This window comes from Triticum aestivum, chromosome 1B (assembly GCF_018294505.1).
Source record: "Triticum aestivum cultivar Chinese Spring chromosome 1B, IWGSC CS RefSeq v2.1, whole genome shotgun sequence".
Taxonomy (NCBI): domain Eukaryota; kingdom Viridiplantae; phylum Streptophyta; class Magnoliopsida; order Poales; family Poaceae; genus Triticum; species Triticum aestivum.
Genome location: NC_057795.1, coordinates 681,479,033 through 681,503,062, shown reverse-complemented (window position 1 = coordinate 681,503,062; position 24,030 = coordinate 681,479,033). Strand labels below are relative to the sequence as shown.

General features: G+C 49.9%; 1 long non-coding RNA gene across 1 annotated transcript; it reads right to left on the bottom strand.

Annotated features, from left to right (window-relative positions):
• Nucleotides 1-19,434: 19,434 nt before the first annotated feature.
• Nucleotides 19,435-23,185, bottom strand: LOC123148755 (uncharacterized). The gene is made up of 4 exons (XR_006474115.1): nt 22,909-23,185; nt 20,057-22,825; nt 19,819-19,971; nt 19,435-19,689 (listed from the first exon to the last, which is right to left on the bottom strand). It is a non-coding gene; the product is annotated as an uncharacterized lncRNA (long non-coding RNA).
• Nucleotides 23,186-24,030: the final 845 nt, after the last annotated feature.

The following is a 24,030-nucleotide window of genomic DNA, read 5'->3' as shown; positions in this document are numbered from 1 at the left end:
TCCTCTCGTTGATTTAATGATGAGCTCTTGTTTCGGGAACTGCTCCCATAGTTCATTTCTCGAGAATTTTACAATGTCTTCTTGTCAATTGTATTACACCTTTTCCTCTCAGGCATCCTGAGTCTGAGGTATCCTGACACCAATCGGATCTGAATCTTGGTCGGATATGATAGTTGGGACATTTTCCAAGAGTTATGATGTTGATCCTTTGATGACCCGGTAACATGATGTCATACCTAGCACCCCCCCGGCTGGAGGACCTATCATTATAGATTTCTTTTCAGCAGGGTTATCCATTCATCCATGAGGGAATTGTAATACTGATTCTACAAGTTATTCCAGATGGATCCTTCGTGATTCCAAAGTCTGATCTTCACCTGAAGGCCATGTCAATGCTATCTCGAAGCATGTCTGCGATACTCTGATTTTCAACAAGAACATCCGAAGCCCAATGCTAAATGGTTCTTGCTCAATTATCCGAACACCGTTGTATGGGTAATGTCATGAAATTTCTCTCCCCTTACCTAAAGGGTTTTCTACATTATATCCTGTCATGGATATCATGCTCTGCTTATCCTTGGGAAGGATATACCCCCGAAATATGTGTTTAAACACATTTTTCCTTTCCATTGTTCTGTTTAACCTAATGATCACATTTTCCTTTCCATGGGTCTGTTTGACCCTTCTTGTGACCTATATAATCTAAGAAGTGGTAATCCCCTGCTTAGGTAAACACCTCGGTGTACCTTCCTGACTGGTGTAACCCTATTTCTACTGTTGATGAATTCCGGTGACCACTGATGGACGAGAACTTTGCCTATTGGTCCGCCTCGTTCAACGAGTAGGAAAATAGTTCTCTTCGTCCCTCGCCCTTGGTACCGATGTTGACATTGACATAACTGACAGGCTTTCCTCTGACCTGCATTGCTATCATGATCGTGCATGATCACAACACCCTTCCTAAAATTTTTTTTTACCCACATGGTGGGCCCATAACCCACAGTTCCACAGGATCGAAAGCTGACTCTCCTGTACACCCTATTGTCAGCGTTATTCCTCGTGCTTGACTTTGTATGTAATTCACGGGCCACTTGCCTGTTGATCTATTCTGGTATCGGACACAGTACTTATTCCCGTTGCTCTGAACCCCCATTCACACTCTGTTTCAGGCAATGAATGATTGCCTATCTGCTTGAAACTTCTTATTGCGCCGTCTTACTTTGCTCTCGATGTGTTTCATTTGTTCAACTCGAGAGATACTCGTATGTTCATACTTGGGTAACCCCTAAAAGATTTTCCCTTGTAACATCCTATCGTTGTAGAGCTGCCCCTTACCTATTCGTAAGTACGATGGAGATCCCGAAGAAAGGATGACAAATTGATCATGGTGACTTGAAGCAGTGAAAAGAAGACTTTAACGAAAGGGATCAACCTCTTCGAAAGGGCAGCCAAGACCGAGGAGACTCGTTAGGTTTTTCGCTACTAACACCTTCGCCCCTTACTCCACCGCTTAAATCTCGGGACGAGATTTCTTGTAGTGGAGGAGAATTGTGACGCCCGGGTAATTAAGCTACAGTGACCCTCTGCTAATGATGCCACGTCACCTCGTTTATAGTTGCTAATCTCGAGTTAGTTCAAAAACCGGTTCGAATTTCAAATACAAATCGAGCAAACAATAAAAGTTTTCAAATATTAAAATTTAAATGTTCGGAGTGAACCAAATAATACATAGGTAATTATGGAGGTGAAACCACATTTTTATAAAATGTTTAAAGGCTCTAAACTAATTAAAATAGCAACTATGACAATTAATTAAATGCCTTTTAAAAATAATAATAATGCAAACTGTTTTGATTAGGTGTCAAACTTTTGGAGCAGTAGAATAAATTATAACATTAAATTAGGAGTTGTATTTATATTTTATAAAAAAAAAAGGAAAATAAATTAAAAAAAAAAACAACAGACACCCCCCCCCCCCGCTGGGCCAAGTGGCCCAGCTGGCCTCCGCCGCCCGAACGGGCCGGCCCAACCGGCCAAAGGCCCAGCCGGCCACCCCACTTAACCCCCTCGGTCCACTGACCGAAACCCTAACCCCCGCTGCGCCCCCGATCCCCCCCCCACTCGTCCCACTCCTCCCTCTCGCCCTTCCCCGATCTGGATCGGGGCAACCCCCCGATCTCATCGCCCCATCGCCGCCTCGGCGTCGCCGTCACCTCCCTCGCGGAGCCGGCCCCCTCCTGTCGCCCCACCGGCGCCCTTCCGCCCGTCCGCAACCACGCTGACGCGGGACCCCGCCCGGAGCTACCTCGCCCCCGCCACACGCCGGACCGCCAGTCGCCGCCGAGCGCCTCCCCGCCCGCCTCCTCGCCGGTCGTCACCGCCCTCCACCGAGCCGCTCGCATAGACCCGGCGCGCCCCGATGTGAGCTCGCCCCCTCCCCCTCCGTCGTTCCCCTCTCTCCCCCTCCCGAACGACGCCGCGCCCGGAGCCCCGTCGCCGGCTCCGCCCCGTCTCCGGCCACCCGCGGCCACGCCGCCTTCCCCCCCCCCGATTCCCTTTCTCCCCCTCGCGCCGATCCGGATCGGCCCCCGCTCGATCCCGACCCCCTCCGGCTCCCCTGCCACGGCCCCTGATCGCCGCTTCACCGCGGGCAGCGCACCGCTCCGGCCACGGCCTCGCCCCGGGCACCGCTCGCGCCGGCTGCGCCCCTCACCTGCGCCTCCCCGCTCGTCACCGGTGACGCTGCAGCCCTCCTCCGGCCACGCCACCGCCCCCACTAGATGCGCCTCTGCGCGCTCGTTCGAACGAGCCCAGGCGTGCGCGGATCCGTGACCTGTGCGCAATTTCCGGTGAACTCCGGCGGGTCTGCGCCGTTGCTTTTGGTCGCCGGCGGCGAGGGCCGGCCCTACTAACCTGGCACTGCGGGTCCCACCACCTGGGCCGCTGACTGGTGGGCCCAGGGCCCCCTGTTGACCTGTTGGCTGGGTCAACTACTGACTGGGCCGCCCCTATCCCACTGACATGGGGGCCCCAGCCCCAGAACGTTTCGTTAAAAAAAAGGGAATTAAAAATAAATAAAATAAATAAATAGATAATAATAATTTAATTAATTAATTAATTAAGAAATTAATTAAGTTAATTAATCATAATTACATTAACCTAACTAACTAATTAGTTTAATTAAACTGTAATTAGATTAACCTAAACCCTAATTAACCTAAATAGAGAATGACAGGTGGGTCCCACTGGACCCACATGTCAGGGTTGACTCAGTCAACCCCTGTTGACTGCTGACGTCAGCATGACATCATGCTGACGTCATAAATACATTTTTTCGAATTAATTAAATATATAATTAAATTCCAAAATTATTAAAATCTTTTAAAAATCATATCTTTTAATCCGTAACTCGGATTAAAATATTTTCAACATGAAAGTTGCTCAGAACGACGAGACGATTCCGGATACGCAGTCCGTTCGTCCACCACACCCCCCTAACCTATCGAACCCGCAACTTTCCCCCTCCGGCTCCTCTGCCCGAAAACACGAAACACCGGGAATACTTTCCCGGATGTTTTCCCCCCCCTTCACCGGTATCATCTACTACCGCGTTAGGGCACACCGAACACCGTGTATTGCCTTGTTATATGTTGTGATGCTTTGTTTGCTCTGTATTCATTATTTCTTCCCCCTCTTCTCTCCGGTAGACTACGAGACCGACGCTGCTGCTGACCAGTTCGACTACGGAGTTGACGACCCCTCTCTCTTGCCAGAGCAACCAGGCAAGCCCCCCCCCTTGATCACCAGATATCGCCTACTCTTCTCTATACTGCTTGCATTAGAGTAGTGTAGCATGTTACTGCTTTCCGTTAATCCTATTCTGATGCATAGCCTGTCATTGCTGCTACAGTCATTGATACCTTACCCGCAATCCTAAATGCTTAGTATAGGATGCTAGTGTTCCATCAGTGGCCCTACACTCTTGTCCGTCTGCCATGCTATACTACTGGGCTGTGATCACTTCGGGAGGTGATCACGGGCATATACTATATACTTTACACTGTTACATTACCTGTGATACTGTTCGGAGTTGGGGGCTGAAAGGACAGGTGGCTCCATCCCGGTAGAGGTGGGCCTGGGTTCCCGACGGCCCTCGACTGTTACTTGTGGCGGAGCGACAGGGCAGGTTGAGACCACCTAGGAGACGGGTGGGCCTGGCCCTGTTCGGCGTTCGCGGACACTTAACACGCTTAACGAGATCTTGGTATTTGATCTGAGTCTGGCTACGAGCCTATACGCACTAACCATCTACGTGGGAGTAGTTATGGGTATCCCGACGTCGTGGTATCAGCCGAAGCACTTCAGACGTCAGCGACGGAGCGGCGCGCGCCGGATTGGAACGTAAGCCTGCTCTTGTATTAAGGGGGCTAGTTCTGCTTCCGGCCGCCCTCGCAACGTGCAGGTGTGCTATGGGCGATGGGCCCAGACCCCTGTGTGCTTAGGTTTAGACCGGCGTGCTGGCCTCTCTGTTTTGCCTAGGTGGGGCTGCGACGTGTTGATCTTCCGAGGCCGGGCATGACCCAGGAAAGTGTGTCCGGCCAAATGGGATCGAGCGTGTTGGGCTATGTGGTGCACCCCTGCAGGGAAGTTAATCTATTCGAATAGCCGTGATCTTCGGTAACAGGACGACTTGGAGTTGTACCTTGACCTTATGACAACTAGAACCGGATACTTAATAAAACACACCCTTCCAAGTTCCACAGACAACCCGGTGATCGCTTTTCCGCAGGGCGACGAGGAGAGGATCGCCGGGTAGGATTATGCTATGTGATGCGACTGGAGATGCGCTTGGAGATGCTACCTGGATATGCTACTTGGAGATGCTACTTGGAGGACTTCAATCTACTCTCTTCTACATGCTGCAAGACGGAGGCTGCCAGAAGCGTAGTCTTCGATAGGACTAGCTATCCCCCTTTTATTCTGGCATTCTGCAGTTCAGTCCACCGATATGGCCTCCTTACACATATACCCATGCATTTGTAGTGTAGTTCCTTGCTTGCGAGTACTTTGGATGAGTACTCACGGTTGCTTTTCTCCCTCTTTTCCCCCTTTCCCTTCTACCTGGTTGTCGCAACCAGATGCTGGAGTTCAGGAGCCAGACGCCACCGTCGACGATGACCCCTACTACACCGGAGGTGCCCCTACTACGTGCAGCTCGCTGACGACGACCTGGAGTAGTTTAGGAGGATCCCAGGCAGGAGGCCTGCGCCTCTTTCGATCTGTATCCCAGTTTGTGCTAGCCATCTTATGGCAACTTGTTTAACTTATGTCTGTACTCAGATATTGCTGCTTCCGCTGACTCGTCTATGATCGAGCACTTGTATTCGAGCCCTCGAGGGCCCTGGCTTGTATTATGATGCTTGTATGACTTATTTTATTTGTAGAGTTGTGTTGTGATATCTTCCCGTGAGTCCCTGATCTTGATCGTACACATTTGCGTGCGTGATTAGTGTACGATTGAATCGGGGGCGTCACACCTGCTTTATCAGGATACAGTGTGCAAAATGGGCATAGACCCCTCAAGGATTAAACCTATAAAGACGACCTTTAAAGGCGTCATACCGGGTGTAGAGGCCAATTGTACAAGCTCAGTCACACTCGAAGTGGTCTTCGGAGCACCGGATAACTTCCGAAACGAAGAGTTAATCTTCAACATAGTCTCGTTCCGCAGCGGCTATCATGCACTGCTTGGACGAACCGCATTTGCAAAATTCAATGCGGTGCTGCACTACGCATACCTCAAGCTCAAGATGCCAGGCCCTCGAGGAGTAATCATGGTCAATGGAAACACCAAACGCTCTCTCTGAACGGAGGAGCACACGGCGGCCCTCGCGGCGGAGGTGCAAAGCAGCCTCTCACGGCAACTCTCGAGTCCGGCCACTAAGCGTCCGGACACCGCCAAGCGCGCCCGGAGTAACCTACAACAAGACCACCTGGCACGATTCAAGCACGAGTAGCAATCCGGCCCCAACCCCAGCCCTCGCGAAATTGCGAAGCCAGTATTACGCGTACATAACTACGCTCTGGAGATACCATGGGCATATGGGGAGGGGCACGACCACGGCACGCCAAGAATGCGGCTTAACCGCACCAGGGGCTCCCGATTGTGTCATTCTTTTTCTTTTTTCTTTTCTTTCTTTTCAGGACTCCGTTTTTCAGAAGTCCTGTCCGGCACTAGAATCGCCGAACTCACGATGCAACAGCCAGGGAAGCAGTAAAGCTCCGTCGAGTGTTTAGGTGGTCTCTATTACGAGCATTATACCTATTTTACATACCATCCCGCAGCTTACCCCTGGAGGGGGACATGTTAGATAGTCCCATCCCTTGCTTATCGTACTATTTGTATCGTTCTGCTCTCATTGCAGTACCTTTTTGAATAAACAATACATAGCTTTTGTCTATTATTGCACTCCTTTCTTTTTCTACATATATGTTCATTTCATGACATGTTGCACCCGTACACTTTGGTACGGCCAATACACCAGGGGCTTAAGTACCCCAAAATTATGGTGTGATAAGTCCGAACACTTTCACAAGTGCGGCACCCCGAACTTATAGCACTATATGAATCGGCTCTGAATCATGTCTTGGGTCAATAGTTGGGTTTGCCCGGCTCCCGTGTTTTGGTACCTTACGTTCCGCTATATCGGCTAAGGTAGCACCGGGAGAACCACTGCGATTGTGCCCCAGTTGAGCTGGGTCGAGCACCTCAGTGGAGAAAGCTAAAATTGACCGTCATGATAAGGCGATAGCCGGTCGCTGTTCAAGAGGTTTTTTTAGGTCCCTAAAGACTTATGCCGCTTAGAGCGAGGAACCGGAACTGTCCAACCAAGGCGTGGATAGCGCCCCAAACTCGGTCTTCCGAATACTAGGGGCTTCGCCGAAATTTAAAATTATAGAATTCTATGGTTAAGTGAGAGTGTTCAAGCATTATAAGTCCGGTTGCCTTGTTCGTTGTGTTAAGCGCCTCCCTAGATGGACCCAAGAATGGGAACAAGAGTGCTCAAGTTTATCCCGAACACCCCAGCACTCGTGGCATGGGGGCTGAAGCCAATGACTTGCCATCTCTCAAATTTGATAAACGGCCGCACAGAAGGTAATATTTTAAATTAACAAGCATTGCTTAGCGCATATGAACAAGTTTTCAGCGTACAGGATAACAAATGCGAGTCTATTAAAAAATTACATCTTTGGAGCACTCGTCCGCTATTCGGCGGCCACCCTTTAGGAGGCCCTCATAATACATTTCGGGCGTGCGATGCTCCTTGCCCTTCAGTGGCCCGTCCGTCACAAGCTTCTCCGCATCCAGCTTGCCCCAGCGCACTTTAGCACGGGCAAGGGCCCGACGGACACCCTCAATGCAGACGGAGTGCTTGATGACTTCAATTCATGGACATGCGTCCACCAGCCGCTGCACCAAGCCAAAGTAGCTCCCAGGCATGGCTCCTAATGGCCACAACCGAACTATAAGGCCCTTCATGGCCTGTTCGGCGACCTTGTGGAGCTCGACCAGCTGCTTCAGCTGGTCGCTCAGGGGCACCAGATGTCCGGCCTCAGCATACTGAGACCAGAACACCTTCTCCGTCGAGCTCCCCTCCTTGGCGCGGTAGAATGCGGCAGCATTAGACGCACTGCGGGGCAAATCTGCGAATGCTCCTGGAGAGCTCCGAATCCGGGTAAGTAATAGGTAATTCACTTTCACATGCTTGCTTTGCATAAAGAATGCCTTACCCGCCGCTATCTTCTTTAATGATTCAATTTCTTGGAGGGCTTTTTGGGCCTCGGCCTTAGCAGCTTTGGCACTTTCAAGAGCCGAGGCGAGCTCGGACTCTCGAGTCTTCGAGTCACGCTCCAAACTCTCGTGTTTTTCCACGAGAGCTTGGAGCTCTTGCCATACCTTGGCCAGCTGCGCCTCCCCCTTCTCTCGCTCGATGCGCTCCGCAGCCGCTTTGTTTTCGGCTACGGACATCGCTTCCTTCAGGGTCTCCACCTCGTTCGTGGCCCCTGCAGTACCCATGTTATTCCTGTTATTTTTTGCAACCAAAACCTTTTCGATAAGGTATTTCTTTAATAAGGTATTACTTACCTTCCTTGTCCTCGAGCTGCTTCTTGGCTTGTCCGAGCTCATTCTCGGACCGCTCGAGGTTCTGCTTCAATGCATTGACCTCCGTAGTCAGTGCGGCAGAGGTCAGCAGCGCAGCCTGCATTCCCATATTCACATACCTATGTTAGACTCCTGCGTATACCTTTTTAGATCCTTAGTCCGGCTTTTCTTTCCGAACGCCGAACTAAGCATCAGGGGCTACTGTTTATGCGGTAATATTTTTATATATTCTAAACTTACCTCAAAGCCTGTTAGAAGGCTGGTACAGGCTTCGGTCAGTCCGCTCTTGGCGGATTGAACTGTTCGGATCACCGCACTCATAACAGTGCGGTGCTCCTCCTTGATGGAAGCGCTGTTAAGCGCCTCCAGTAAGCTATCTGGTGCCTCCGGTTGGACGGAGGACACCGGCGTCTTACTCTTCTTGCGAAGGATCCGCTGGTCGGACTTCGGAACCGCTGATGGTTCCGGCATGGAGTCCGGACGAGGGTCGGGCTTAGAGCCCCTGGGGGTCTTGCCCCCCGCGCGCCTGGAGTCCGGGAGGTTGCCTTGTGGCACCTCCTGCGCCACCTCCTCTTGACCAAGCCCTCCTTGGGGCCCCACCACGGCGTCATCCGCAGCGTGAGGCGAGGAGGTGGTCGGAAGCGAAGTACTCTCCATTTTCGACGAGCCCAGGGACCCGCTTGATGAATCGGCGAACTCGCCCTTGGGCGGGCTGCATGGTTGTTCAACATTAGAGAACACTCTGCGATAATAAAAAGCCATGGGTATCCGGACACTTACGATCTCGCCAGGGGCTTGGCCCTTGTAGGCCAATCCTCCTCGTTGTCGTCGACGTTGGTGGAGAAGTCCGGAGGAAGGGTTCTTCCCTTCTTGGACCCTCCGGCCTCCCCAGTTGGGGCGGCCTTCCTTTTCTTCTCCTCCCCCGCTGGGGGAGGAGCTTCGTCTTCTTCCTCCTCGTCCTCAGGAGAAGATTCTGCTTCAGAATCTCACAACACCTAGCGTCGGGAACTCCTTCGAGTTCCCGTGACCTCCTTCTTGGCCTTCTTCTCCGGCACCACATGGGGCGCCGGAGCCAGCAGCCCCGTCAATTGGGCGTCCGTTGGGTCTTCCGGCAAAGGAGCCGGACAGTTAATCTGTCCAGACGTCTTCAGCCAGTCCTGTCAAAATTTAGGGAGTTTTAGATCCCATGTAGAGTCAATCTATGAAAAAAGAGTCCCATAAAGGGTAAAATAACTTACCTCGCCGGCTTGACGCTGCGAGTTGTATCCGTGATCTTTGGTAGCGGATGCTGGGGCTTCGGCGCCCTTGAACAGCACCTTCCAGGTGTCTTCGTACGTAGTGTCGAAGAACCGGCTCAAAGTTCGGTGCTGTGCCGGATCGAACTCCCACAGATTAAAGGCCCGTTGTTGGCATGGGAGAATCCGGCGGATGAGCATCACCTGGATTACGTCGACAAGCCTAAGATTCTTGGCCACCAGGTTTCGGACGCATGTTTGAAGTTCAGATGTCTCGTCCGAATTCCCCCACGTCAGGCTGTTGGAAATATGCCCTAGAGGCAATAATAAAAGTATTATTATATTTCATTGTTCATGATAATTGTCTTTTATTCATGCTATAACTGTATTATCCGGAAATCGTAATACACGTGTGAATACATAGACCTCAATATGTCCCTAGTGAGCCTCTAGTTGACTAGCTCGTTGTGATCAACAAATAGTCATGATTTCCTGGCTATGGACATTGGATGTCGTTGATAACGGGATCACATCATTAGGAGAATGATGTGATGGACAAGACCCAATCCTAAGCATAGCACAAAGGTCGTTTAGTTCGTTTGCTAGAGCTTTGCCAATGTCAAGTATCTCTTCTTTAGACCATGAGATCGTGTAACTCCCGGATACCGTAGGAGTGCCTTGGGTGTATCAAACGTCACAACGTAACTGGGTGACTATAAAGGTGCATTACAGGTATCTCCGAAAGTAGCTGTTGGGTTGACACGGATCGAGACTGGGATTTGTCACTCCGTATGACGGAGAGGTATCTCTGGGCCCACTCGGTAATGCATCATCATAATGAGCTCAAGGTGACCAAAGTGTTGGCCACGAGATCATGCATTACGGTACGAGTAAAGTGACTTGCCGGTAACGAGACTGAACAAGGTATTGGGATACCGACGATCGAGTCTCGGGCAAGTAACGTACCGATTGACAAAGGGAATTGTATACAGGGTTTGATCGAATCCTCGACATCGTGGTTCATCCGATGACAACATCGAGAAGCATGTGGGAGCCAACATGGGTATCCAGATCCCGCTGTTGGTTATTGACCGGAGAACGTCTCGGTCATGTCTACATGTCTCCCGAACCCGTAGGGTCTACACACTTAAGGTTCGATGACGCTAGGGTTATAAAGGAAGTTTGTATGTGGTTACCGAATGTTGTTCGGAGTCCCGGATGAGATCCCGGACGTCACGAGGAGTTCCGGAATAGTCCGGAGGTAAAGATTTATATATGGGAAGTCCTATTTTGGCCACCGGAAAATGTTCGGGATTTTTCGGTATTGTACCGGGAAGGTTCTAGAAGGTTCCGGAGTGGGGCCCACCTGCTTGGGGGGACCCACATGAACGTGAGTAGTGGGGGAAAGGCCCCACACCCCTGGTCAAGGCGCACCAAGATCCCCCCTTAGAAGGAATAAGATCATATCCCGAAGGGATAAGATCAAGATCCCTAAAAAAGGGGGATAACAATCGGTGGGGAAGGAAATGATGGGATTTCTTTCCTCCCACCTTGGCCAACGCCCCAATGGACTTGGAGGGCAAGAAACCAGCCCCTCCACCCCTATATATAGTGGGAAGGCGCATGGGAGCTTAAGACAAGCCAAGGCACAGCCCCTCCCCTCCCCAACACCTCTCCTCCTCCGTATATGCTTGGCGAAGCCCTGTCGGAGTACTGCTGCACCAACTACACCACGCCGTCGTGCTGCCGTTGGAGCAATCTTCCTCAACCTCTCCTTCCCCCTTGCTGGATCAAGAAGGAGGAGACGTCTCCCGTCCCGTACGTGTGTTGAACGCGGAGGTGCTGTCCGTTCAGCACTTGGACATCGGTGATCCGAATCACGTTCGACTACGACTCCATCATCATCATCCCCTTGGCTAGCTTCCGCTCGTGATCTACAAGTGGTATGTAGATGCAAACTCTCTCCCTTGACTCGTTGCTTAGATGAACTCATAGATGGATCTTGGTGAAACCGTAGGAAAATTTTTAATTTTCTGCAACGTTCCCCAACACAGGCCCGTCTCTTTCCATGACGAGAGCCGTGTGGGGAAGCCAGATCTGAATTCGGGGGCCGCCGCCCATTCGGTGTCGCGGGGCTCGGTGATGTAGAACCACCCCGATTGCCACCCCTTTATTGTCTCCATGAAAGCGCCTTCGAGCCATGGGACTTTGGCCATCTTGCCAACCATGGCGCCTCCGCACTCCGCTTGACGGCCGCCCACTACCTTCGGCCGGACGTTGAAGATCTTCAGCCATAAGCTAAAGTGGGGCTAGATGCAGAGGAAGGCCTCGCACACGACGATAAACGCCGAGATGTTGAGGATGAAATTCGGGGCCAGGTCGTGGAAGTCCAGGCTGTAGTAGAACATGAGCCCCCGGACAAATGGGTGAAGTGGAAAACCTAGTCCGCGGAGGAAGTGGGGGAGAAACACTACCCTCTCATGGGGCCCGGGGGTTGGAATAAGCTGCCCCGCATCGGGCAGCCTGTGCGTGATGTCGCCGGACAAGTATCCGGCCTCCCGCAGTCTTGTGATGTGCCCCTCCGTGATGGAGGAGGCCATCCACCTGCCTCCCGCTCCTGACATGGTTGGAGAAAGGTTGAGGTGGGATGTGCGGACTTGGGCGCTGGAGCTCGAGTGCGCGGAAATGGATAAGCAAGGGAGGAAGAAGGCGTAGGTGAAAAGGTGGATCCTTATCCCCTTATATGGACGGACGAAGCTATGTGTCCCCCACCAGCCTGGTAAAACTCGCTTATTTCCCAAGTGCCGTAATCAATGGCGCAGATGGGTTACCCATGTCCGTATTGATGAGAATCCCGGAATAAGGGGGCACGATCTACGCTTTGATAAGACGTGCCAAGGAAACCGCCTCGCTAAACGCGCTGAGGTGGAACAGTAAAAAACGATTCATATAAAGGCCCGGCCGTGGTGTGATGTCACGCCACAGGATACGTCAGCAGATCCGTGCAAAAATTATTCTCTCTATGGTGTTATGTGGAACTTGTTTTGCAGAGCCGGACACTATCCTTGTGTTGAAAACCTTCTATGAAGTATTCGAAGGAGGAACCCGCCTTGCAATGCCGAAGACGATATGCGCGCCGGACTCGTCGTCATTGAAGCCTGGTTCAGGGGCTACTGAGGGAGTCCCGGACTAGGGGGTGTCCGGATAGCCGGACTATCGTCACGACCGGACTCCAAGACTATGAAGATACAAGATTGAAGACTTCGTCCCGTGTCCGGATGGGACTTTCCTTGGCGTGGAAGGCAAGGTTGGCGATATGGATATATAGATCTCCTACCATTGTAACCGACTCTGTTTAACCCTAACCTATCCGGTGTCTATATAAACCGGAGGGTTTTAGTCCGTAGGACGAACAACAATCATACCATAGGCTAGCTTCTAGGGTTTAGCCTCCTTGATCTCGTGGTAGATCTACTCTTGTACTACCCATATCATCAATATTAATCAAGCAGGAGTAGGGTATTACCTCCATCGAGAGGGCCCGAACCTGGGTAAAAACATCGTGTCCCTTGTCTCCTATTACCATCCGCCTAGACGCACAGTTCGGGACCCCCTACCCGAGATCCGCCGGTTTTGACACCGACACCATGCCTTTTCCTCCTAAACCATCCAAGAAAAAGGATGATGAGGATTTTGAGCGCTTTGCTGAAATGATTAGACCTATCTTTTTGCGTATGCGTTTTACTGATATGCTTAAAATGAATCCTTATGCTAAGTATATGAAAGATATTGTTACAAATAAAAGAAAGATACCGGAAGCTGAAATCTCCACCATGCTTGCCAATTATACTTTTAAAGGTGGAATACCAAATAAACTAGGAGATCGAGGAGTACCAACTATACCATGCTTCATTAAAAGAAACTATGTTAAAACTGCTTTATGTGACCTTGGAGTCGGTGTTAGTGTTATGCCTCTCTCTTTATATCATAGACTTGATTTGAATAAGTTGACACCCTACTGAAATATCTTTGCAAATGGCCGATAAATCAACTGCTATACATGTCGGTATTTGTGAGGATGTGCCTGTTGTGGTTGCAAATGTTACTATTTTAACAGACTTTGTTATTCTTAATATTCCCGAGGATGATAGTATGTCAATTATCCTTGGTAGGCCCTTTTTGAATACTGCAGGGCTGTTATTGATTGCAACAAAGGCAATGTCACTTTTCATGTTGATGGTAATGAGCATACGGTACACTTTCCGAGGAAACAACCTCAAGTCCACAGTATCAATTCTATTGGAAAAAGTTCAACGATTACTATCGGAGATTTTGAATTCCCTCTTCCTACTGTCAAGAAGAAATATGATATTCTTATTGTTGGGGACATGCATATCTCCGTTGAGGTAACCTAGTGTTATTCGAAAATTCTCCGGTTTCATGTTATTCGGAAAGAGTTTGTTAACAAGACTTGATCAACCTTGTTAGTGGATTCCTTTTGATGAGCATGAGATGGATGAAGTTAGAAAGCACAACTCTCTGTACCCTCCTTTTACTTTCTGTTATTTAGATTAAATAAAGTAAAAATAGTATTTTCTGTCTTTTTTCTGAATTATCCTTGCAATAAAAAATACCCCAAAAATAAAAGTTCTCCAAATGTCCCGAAAATGATATATGATTTTTTTTCTAGAATATTTAAGAATATTTGGCAGTGAGAACACATCAGGGGGCCACGCCACCTGGCCACGAGGGTCCAGGGCGCGCCCACCCCCCTGGGCGCGCCTTCCTGCCTCGTGGGCCCCACGTGGCCCCCTCCACTTATTTCTGCACCCACTTCGTCTTCCTCCAGAAAAAAAATCCTCCCATAGCTCAAATTCGTGTTCTAGCTCATTTTGCTGCGATTTTCAATCTCCTTGCTCAAAGCTCCATTCACAAAACTGCTTTGGGGGATTGTTCTTCGGTATGTGACTCCTCCAATGGCCAATTAGTTTTTGTTCTAGTGTTTTATTCATTGCAAATTTTTCTTGCTAAGGTGACCCTGTTCTTGAGCTTGCATGTCAAATGTATATGGTCCAAAGTATTTTTAATGCATGATATAGCCTCTAGGCACTTGTGGGAGTAGTTGCTATCAATTTTGTTGAGTTTGATTCACTTTTATTTTGAGTCACTAAAAATTTCAAAAATTAATCAGAGGAAGAAAAATGTTTAGGAAAATATACCAAGGTGGTTCCTCAAGGAAGCAAGGACCAAGGCTCGGGATACGTGAGCCGGACGATGAACCACCGAGGGAAGCTCAAGTACGGCCTTGTGAATGACCGTCAGAGGATTTTATGCTCCAAGCAGGCATCAAGGATGAATTTGACGCGTATGTGCATAATGCTGATCTTGAAGACTTCGTGTCAGATAAGTGCTCACAACACTACTACCTAACTGATTCCTTTGTGAGAAGGTTTAAATTTACATCCTCGCGCTATTCTCACACTATTTTATTTGATCTTTATGATAAATCATATACCATGGACCTAGAAGATTTTAATACTGCTTGTAAACTCCCGCAGTGGGGCAATGTTAGTGAACCTCGCAAATCTGAATATAAAGACTTTCTTGCTAGTATCACTGTGGGGGAATCTAGAGAAATCACACAAGCTACCATAGGGGCCATTCATTTCCCTTGCATTCATTATTTTGCTCTCTTTATAGGTAGATGCATTAACTGTAAAGATGAGGCTTGTCACACGTGCTTCCAGATCGTAGTGTCCTCAAGAGTGCAGTATTAGGTGATAAACAATATAACTTGGGGGCCATTGTTGCACGAAGGTTGCATCTTAACAGTATAAGTGAAGATTTGTTTGGTGGAATTTATGCAACCCGTGTAGCTAATTATCTTAATGTACCCATACATGTAAATGATATGGAATTACCTCCTGCTTATCTAGATTATAATGCTATGGTTCACCATCAGTTTGTTGATAGGACGAACAGCCTCTTCAGTACCGACTAATCTTCGACAGACGTCGCACTGTCCATGTTGCTCTCCCTGCTCCTACTTTCTTTGACTTTCAGGCAAAAAGGAGATATGTTATAACTAGGAAGGAGGCGAACGAGTACGAGAGGAGGACGGAGGCAGCTCGCCTCCAAGCTGCAGCCCGTCAGGCAGTAGCCGCTGCATGTCAGTATGACCCCAGCTACGATTTTGGATATCCGTCAGGCCAGCGTTGGCCATAGACCAACTTAGGCCAAAAGCCTAAGCTTGGGGGAGTACGTATTTCTCGCCGACATTACATTCATGTTTACACACTCATTCTAGTTGTCGGTGCTCATACTTTTTCATTGTACTATCATGCTAGTTTATTTTCTTTTCTAAGCCTTCTTGTGTGTTTGAAAAACCTTAAGAAAAAACAAAAAAATTAGTTCTAGCTTTATGCTAGTTTATTTTCCATGCTTGTAGTAGTAGTAATTAAAAGAAAACCCAAAAAGATTTCTCGTTCTTCTTTTGCTTGTTGGGAGCTTTCCCGTGTAAATAGTTTTATTTCTTTTCTTTTCTTTGGGGTGAGGAAGCCGATGAGTGCAACATTAAATGGGAAGCCGGACACTGCTCGTTACAACAGGTACTCTTGAGAATTCGGAGGAGGAACCCGCCTTGCAATGCCGAAGACAATCTGCGCGCCGGACTCATCGTCATTGAAGCCTGGTTCAGGGGCTACTGAGGGAGTCCTAGATTAGGGGGTCCTCGGACAGCCGGACTATATGCTTATGCCGGGCTGTTGTACTATGAAGATACAAGATTGAAGACTTCGTCTCGTGTCCGGGAGGGACTCTCCTTTGCGTGGAAGGCAAGCTTGGCAACTTGGATATGTAGATTCCCTTCTCTGTAACCGACTCTGTGTAACCCTAGCCCCCCCGGTGTCTATATAAACCGGAGGACAACAACAAACATAATCATAGGGTAGCTTCTAGGGTTTAGCCTCTACGATCTCATGGTAGATCAACTCTTGTAATACTCATATCATCAAGATCAATCAAGCAGGAAGTAGGCTATTACCTCCATAGAGAGGGCTCGAACCTGGGTAAACATCGTGTCCCCCACCTCCTGTTAGCATTAGCCTTAGACACACAGTTCGGGACTCCCTACCCGAGATCCGCCGGTTTTGACACCGACAGTGGGGGCATCCAGAGGTGCGCCGGCGGCCCCAGACAGGGGCGGGCTCCTGTGCGGGCTCTGGTGCACGCGATGGTGGTGGTGGGGGGGGGTGGGCTGCACGGCACCGTGGTCGTCCACAACCATGACTGCCCGACGAGGGCAGGGTTCCACGCCGGCTCCGCCTTCACGTGCACCTCCTCCACCACCATTGGGGCCTCCTCCTTGACCTGCACGCCGTCGAGCTTCGGGACGTACACATTGCTGGCCGTTGACTGGGCCAGCATGTGGTTCAGGCCCTGCCACTCCTCCTCCTCGCGGTGCTGGAACTCGCGCTCCGAGTCCTCCATGACGGCCCGTATCAGCCGCTCCTCCTCCTCCGATGTCATGGCGGGAGGTGGCGGTGGTGACGGGGAGGGAGAGGGCGACGGCATCAGGCCGCGCACGCGCGTGCGACCACACGCTCTGTGTGGGCTCGACGCGCGCACACGTGGTGCACGGGGCGTGCTACGGGCACAACCGTCAAAATAAGTTTGCTGGTGCATGTCGTGCTCGTCGTGGAACCATGTGTCCCAGGCCGGCAAGTCGACGGCGTAGCGCGCATCGGCCAGCAACTCCCGCGGGATACGGGCCTGCCGCCGCTTGATCTCCTCTAGCCGGGTGCGGCGCGCGCACACTCGGCGCACGGGGCGGGCTATGGGCACAACCGGCAAAATAAGTTTGCCGGCGCATGTCGTGCTCGCCGCGGAACCACGTGTCCGAGAGCGGCAAGTCGACGGCGTAGCGCGCGTCGGCCAGCAACTCCCGCGGGATACGACCCCGCCGCCGGTTGATCTCCTCTAGCCGGGCGCAGCGCGCGCACACGCGGCGCACAGGCAAGGGCTACGGGCACGACCGGCAAAATAAGTTTGCCGGCGCATGTCGTGCTCGTCGTGGAACCACGTGAGCGGCAAGTCGACGGCATAGCGCGCGTCGGCCAGCAACTCCCGCGGGATACGGGCCCGCCGCCGGTTGATCTCCTCCAGCCGGGCGCGACTGCTCGCTGGGATGGGTGGGATGGGCACCCGAGCCGGGCTCAAATGCCACCCATTCTAGAGGTGGGCATCCGACCATGGCAGCGGAGTGCATGTCTCCGAGTACCTCCAGCAAACCTCGACCTTGACATACGGTCGGAAGCGCACCGGACCAGGGGCCGGTGAGATGGAGCATGCAGACGGCGAGGTAGCGGGCGTGGCCGCGCTGCCAGACGACGCCGACGAGGATCCGACCTCGTGGTCGTGCCGGCGCTGCCAGACGACACCGACGAGGATCCGACCTCGTGGTCGTGCCGACGCTTGGCCGGGGCCTTGCCCTTGCTGTCCTAGAACACCATGGTCGGAGCGGGGCGAGGTGGACGGCGCCTAGGTTTTTGGTGTCGGGGGAAGAGGAGGCAGTGAGGGGGACACGTGCGAGAAGGAGAAGTGCGTGGACTGACTAGTCCACTGCTTCGGCACTAAAACAGACGTGGACGTGGGTGGTGGTGAGGCTGATCGGTGGGCCCGGCCGCTCATGCGGAGTAAATGGGGCCAGCGGGAGGTGGTTGGACGGCTGACGCGCGGGCCCGGGACGGACACTGCGAGGCCGACGCGGTTGTCCGTTCGGTGTCCGTCTGGCCCCAAACCAGGAGCAAGTTTACGTCAAAAATGGATCGGACCGGACATAAAACAAACAAGATGGGTCCGCCCGGATCTATCCATTTTGCTCTTAAGGGACGCACTCGGATCAAAGGAGGTCGGGCGCTGGAGTTTTTTTTTTGAGCATCAGTATAGACACAAGCGCTCATATACACGCCTTACGAGGGGAGTGGGGATGCCTGCCGCCGAAAGTTGGCGCACGACGTGCCGTGCCCGACACTAAAGATGGCGAAAGGCGTGACGACGGGGAAGCCAATAAAGATGAGCACGAAAGCCGTGACGTGGTGCGGAGCTTACTCCAATAACAAAGTGGAGGACGGAGACGGAAGGCGAGCCGTGCTAGGTACGCCGTATACACTAAAGAAGCGTGATGTGCCGGCCAACCTCGCGTGTAGGACTGAGTGGTACCATAGTAAACAGCCAATTTTCTTTTATTTTTTTTGCGAGGAGTAAACAGCTATAGCTACTGGTAATCTGTGGATGGCTCCAGTACACGGCAAAGGGCGGTCGTGAATGTGAAGAATGGATGGACCCCGGCGTGCAAGCCAAGTGGGCTTGCACGATAATGACTCGACGACGGCAAGAAAACAATAATTAATGCAGGGGTGTCGACACTCTGGACCTACCCGGACTATCTCTTCCCCATATTAAATCAATGGGGTACAGCAGCTCCTCAAGACTGTCCGTAGCAAAGATGTCGACACCTCCAACCTAAAGCCGCTCAATAAATCAATATAGGTGTCGACACTCGACACTTCAGGCCAAAGCACCGTCACATGGATGGATGGATGGATGGCTCACATTATTGGCATCGCCGCCCATCCGTCTCCGGTGGCCGTTGGCACTTGGCAGGCAAGCCCCCACCACCACTGTCCCTCTCCACTGCCCGCAAGCGTCAAACATGGACGTGGCAGACAAGCCAGTCCGTGAGAATCCTATGCTCTTGCTTCATGGGAGCGAATCCTTTTGCCCTTGGGGACTTTAGTATTTCTTCCATCTGTACAAGTGTACTGTACTGGTACATAGTTTGACCAAGCATCCATGAGTCCTACTCACTCGCCCGCAAAAAAAAAAAAAAGAGTCCTACTCACTCCTGCAGTAGTAGTAGGAGTATTAGTCAAATGGTAACATGTGGAATGGGATAAAATCCCCAGAACCAAATAAATTTGGGAAAGCATAAAAATGAAGAATTCCACACAACACATTCTGAGACATCTAAGAAAACACCATAAAGCAATTTCCTGGGAAATCATAGAAATATGCATATGATTCTATAGATCACAGGGAATCAAGGGATTTGTCAACTACTAGTATGAATTAGCACCACTTGAGCATATCACCTCCAGGCACTCTTGAGCATATAATTATCTAGTAGAACAAATGATGCTTACACCAACATACAGAGAGGCGATATTACAGAGGTCAAATCTTCATCCTCTCTGGGTCAAATCTTCAATGAGGCTGACTTTCAACAAAAATCTGCAAGTCAACATAGGGTGAATCATATCAAACATCAGCATCTTTTATTTTCTGTCTACCTTGAACTAGTCATTTATCTAATCGTATAAAGCTGCAGCTGATCTACCAAATAAAAATTAATTTGCTTACTCTGGAAATCCTGATTCACTTAGCAGTAGCTTATGCAATAATATACCCATTACTGAAATCGCGGAAAATACCGATTGCTCGATGTGTGTTCAGTAGTCTCATGCTTTGTGTACTTTCCGCAACTTAGTAGTGAGGTAGTGACACTAGTGCAATCTGAAAATGTCATTGCAAAAAAGTTCAGTTTTTTCAGTTAGTTCCATGATGCAATAATTTGGCACACAAAAAAAGACCTGCAGACCTCCATTAGGAATCACAATTAGGTCTGAGATAGCTTTAAAAAAATGAGCCTACTCTGTCACCAAACTCTTTGAGTAGAATGACTAAAAGATAATGACATTCTAATTAGCTTGATGAAAACTCTTGATTCAGGCTTCTATTCTGAAAATAAGAAATGTTTCAGCATTGCTCCTCAAGAACTGGATTAAATTTTATCCTTCATCGCTGTCATCGTGTGGCACATCGTCATCTCCTCTGCACCGTCTGCTTGCAGCTTGTAGGCCAATACGCCATCCACTCCGGTCCTCAACCAGAACATCTTATTATTTCTGATCTTCCTTGTCTGCAGCTTCCTTCTTCTGCCCCATCTGCTTCACCGACCATGGCCTCCTAGGGATGTTGATCTTCTTTCTTGCCGTCGTCCTTGTCCACTGGTTTCAATGGCTTGTTGGGATCTTATCAAACATAGAGAGACCTCTCTCAACCTTGCTGCTCTTTGCTTTCCTGAGACCAACCTCTCGTGCCTAGAAATCTTTGACTTGCATCCTGAAAAAGCTCCTGGTCCGGATGGCTACACAGGGCTATTCTTTGGCAAGTGCTGGGATCTCATAAAGAATGGTCTTGTCGGTGCTGTCTTACACTTCCAGAACCTCAACACCCAAAATATTTTCCTGCTGAATAGTGCCATCATAGCCCTCCTCCCTAAGCACCAGGGGGCCAATAAACCAAATGAGTTTCGTCCGATTAGTCTCCTCCATTGCTTTGCCAAGATAATTGCCAAAATCTTAGCTTCTAGACTGCAGCCTTTCATGCATCGTCTGACTTCTCAGTGCCAAAATGCATTTTCTAAAGGGCAAAGCATTCATGATAACTTCGTTTATGTACAAGAAATGGCAAAATCATTTATACAGAAAGAGGTTCCGGCTGTTATGATTAAGCTAGACCTCTCCAAAGCCTTTGATTCCGTTGCATGGGAATTCTTACTCAAGCTACTACAGTTCAGAGGTTTTGGGAGTATCTCTGCTATGTTTCTGTCGGCCTCCACCAAGGTGCTTGTTAATTCTCAGGTCACTGATCAAATTCTGCATAGGAAAGGTCTGAAGCAGGGTGACCCGTTCTTGCCGTCGCTTTTTGTCTTGGTCGCCTGATGGACCTTGCTCAGCAGAAGAACGTCCTCTCCCCCCTCGGCAAGATGGCCATCAAGCATAGGGCCTCCATTTACGCAGACGATGTTATCATCTTCATCAAACCTTTATTACAGGACTTCAATGCTGTTTCGCAGATAATGGATCTCTTTGGTAAAGTGACAGGCCTATGCACCGATATGGCTAAAAGTAAAATTCTTCCAACCAGATGTGATGGTATTGATCTCACTCCTCTGCAAGCTGCTATTGGTTGCCAGATTGCTAGCTTCCCTTGTACTTATTTGGGGATGCCCCTCTCGGATAAGCGTCTGAAATTGACTGATTTCCAAGAGCTTCTGGATAAGCTTATCAAGAAAATTGCTGCATGGAAGGCACGTTGGATCTCTTCCCCTGGGGGGTTGGTTCTTGTTCGCTTCCTATTATCAGCCATGTCCATCTTTTTTGGTTCTTGCCATGGAGCAGCCAAAGTGGGTTACCAAGCAGATTGACAAACTGCGGCATGCTTTCCTTTGGGCAGGAGCTGATGCTATCACTAGTGGTAGGTGCTTGGTGTGATGGTCGCAGGTCTGCTCGCAGGTGCAGCTTGGTGGGCTCGGTATCCGTGATCTTCAGAAACAAGGTATTGCTCTAAAAGTGAGGTGGTTGTGGCTCAATCATAGAGAAAGGCAAGCCATGGCATGATCTTCTGATCCCTGTTGACAAGGAAGTCAAGGCTCTGTTTATTGCTAGTACTTGTTTCATCTAGGGGGATGGCAAATTGGTTTCATTTTGGCACGACCACTGGTTGAATGTGCTTGCCTTCCCAAATCTTTATAAACACACCAAGAAGAGGAAGATCACTGTTAATGAGGGCCTCACGAACAGTAAATGGATATCTTTGATAAAGCACAACCTGGACATTAATGTTCTTTCTGAATTTATCAACCTTTGGCACCGCACTCAAGTAGTTTTGCTGTCTGAAAATGGACTCCTGATGGGAAGTACTGTGCTAAATCTGCTTATCTGTGTCAGGTCCGGGGAAGGATTGAGTTCCCTTTCAAGGAGCTCGCTCACACGGCAAATTAAAATCCCCCCTAAAGTGCAATTCTTTGCCTGGTTGGCTGTACAAGGGAAGTGCCTGACAGCCGATAATCTCGCCAAAAGGGGTTGGCCTCATAACCCTCTGTGCCCTCTTTGCAGATTAGGATGGAGTCTGCCTCTCACCTGTTCACATCTTGCCCTTTTGCTGCCCAACTCAAATTTCAAATCATGCTGACCAACTCCACTCAAAGTTTTCTGGAATGGTGGCTAGCTTTCCTCTCTTCATCAGACCAGTACAAGCAGACGCAGTGAGCTCTCGGCTTTAATCATGATCATCTGCTGGCATATTTGGAAAGAGGAGAAACAACAGGATTTTCAATGGCAAGGTGCAGAGCTTGCTGCAAATCTGTGATGGCATTCTGGATGAGTTGAGAACTTGGAGATATGCTGGTGTCAAAGGGCAGCAATGGACTGGAGAAGGTTGACCCCCCTTTAGACTTTTAACCTTGTAAGTCCTGTGTACCGTCTCCCCATTAGATTCCTGTAATTCATGTATATGTAACCCCCTGTACTCTGATGTTCTACTCTTCTGTTACTGTAATAACGAATATGAGGAATAACCTCCACTGAGATAAAACAAAATATCAGGTAAGTCACAGTAGGAAGGAACCAAGGGATTTGGGGCAAGGATGTACAGACTGAGCCATACCTATGAGAAGGAGCTAGGAAGGCGACGGGAACGGCGAGGGAGCTAGCTCAGAGCGCGGCGCCAGTAGTGGACTGGTTGTGGCGGCACAGCGCGTCGACCGATCGGAGAGTGAGGAGCGCGAGTGTAGTGATCGTTCCAAGCCCGAGGCGCGAGGGCAGCGGTCATCCGAGCGAGAGCGAGGAAGAGGGTGCCTTCTTGCCGGAGGGGCGGCGCGTCGGCGAGGGAGGCGAGGCGGGTGGGGATTTTTTATATTATCTCTTTTTGTTTTTTAGACGAAATTATTTCATCTTTTTATTAGCAGACGGATTTACCTTTTGTCGATGCGAAAAACAAAAGAAAATTTGCTTCTTGGTTATCTGAGTTTGCTTTCTCTCTCGTGAACCCATTGATGCACATATGAAATGGACAGTGAATTGCACAAAACCAACAGATTGAAGCGTATGATTGTAGAAAAGACTTTTCTACGAAAATAGTGCAGAAAACACTGATTTCCGGCCTAATCATTTGCAGAAACCACTGAACCTATGTTTGGGCATTTTAAGCTCTATTATGACAGGTGGGGCCCTGTTTTGGTAACGTGGCATAATTGCCGTGATCTGACGCCGTCTAAACGTCGCTACAGTTACATCGGACGCACCGTCTGTCAAAACCGCATCGAACCGCCTCTCTTATCACTCTCTCGCATCTGGCTCGCCCTCTCCTCACTCTCTCGCATCCGGGTCGCCCTCTCCTCACTCTCTGTTCTTCTCCCCCGTCGCCGCCCCAACCGCCGGCCGTCGTTCTGCTGCTCCGCCGCGCCATGGTGTCATGGAACGACGGCGAGGCCTGTGAGGATTCAATCGTGACATCACCTCCTCCTGTGATGGCATCATCAAGGTCAGTTTTTAGAGAGCTAGAGGTAGGGTTAGGGTTAGTGAATTGGAGACTTTGTGAATGAGCTCAATCTGAACCTAGGGCTTTCTTTGTTTGCTTCTGCAGCTTCCTGCTACCATGCACAATTCGAATTTCAATGGCATTGACACAAATGTCAGTGTGCGAGCACGGCGAGCCGACATAGCGCTTTGTTGCATTTGAAGGGATGCACACCGGCAGGAGGTTTCTTGGATGTGCTCAGAAGGTATG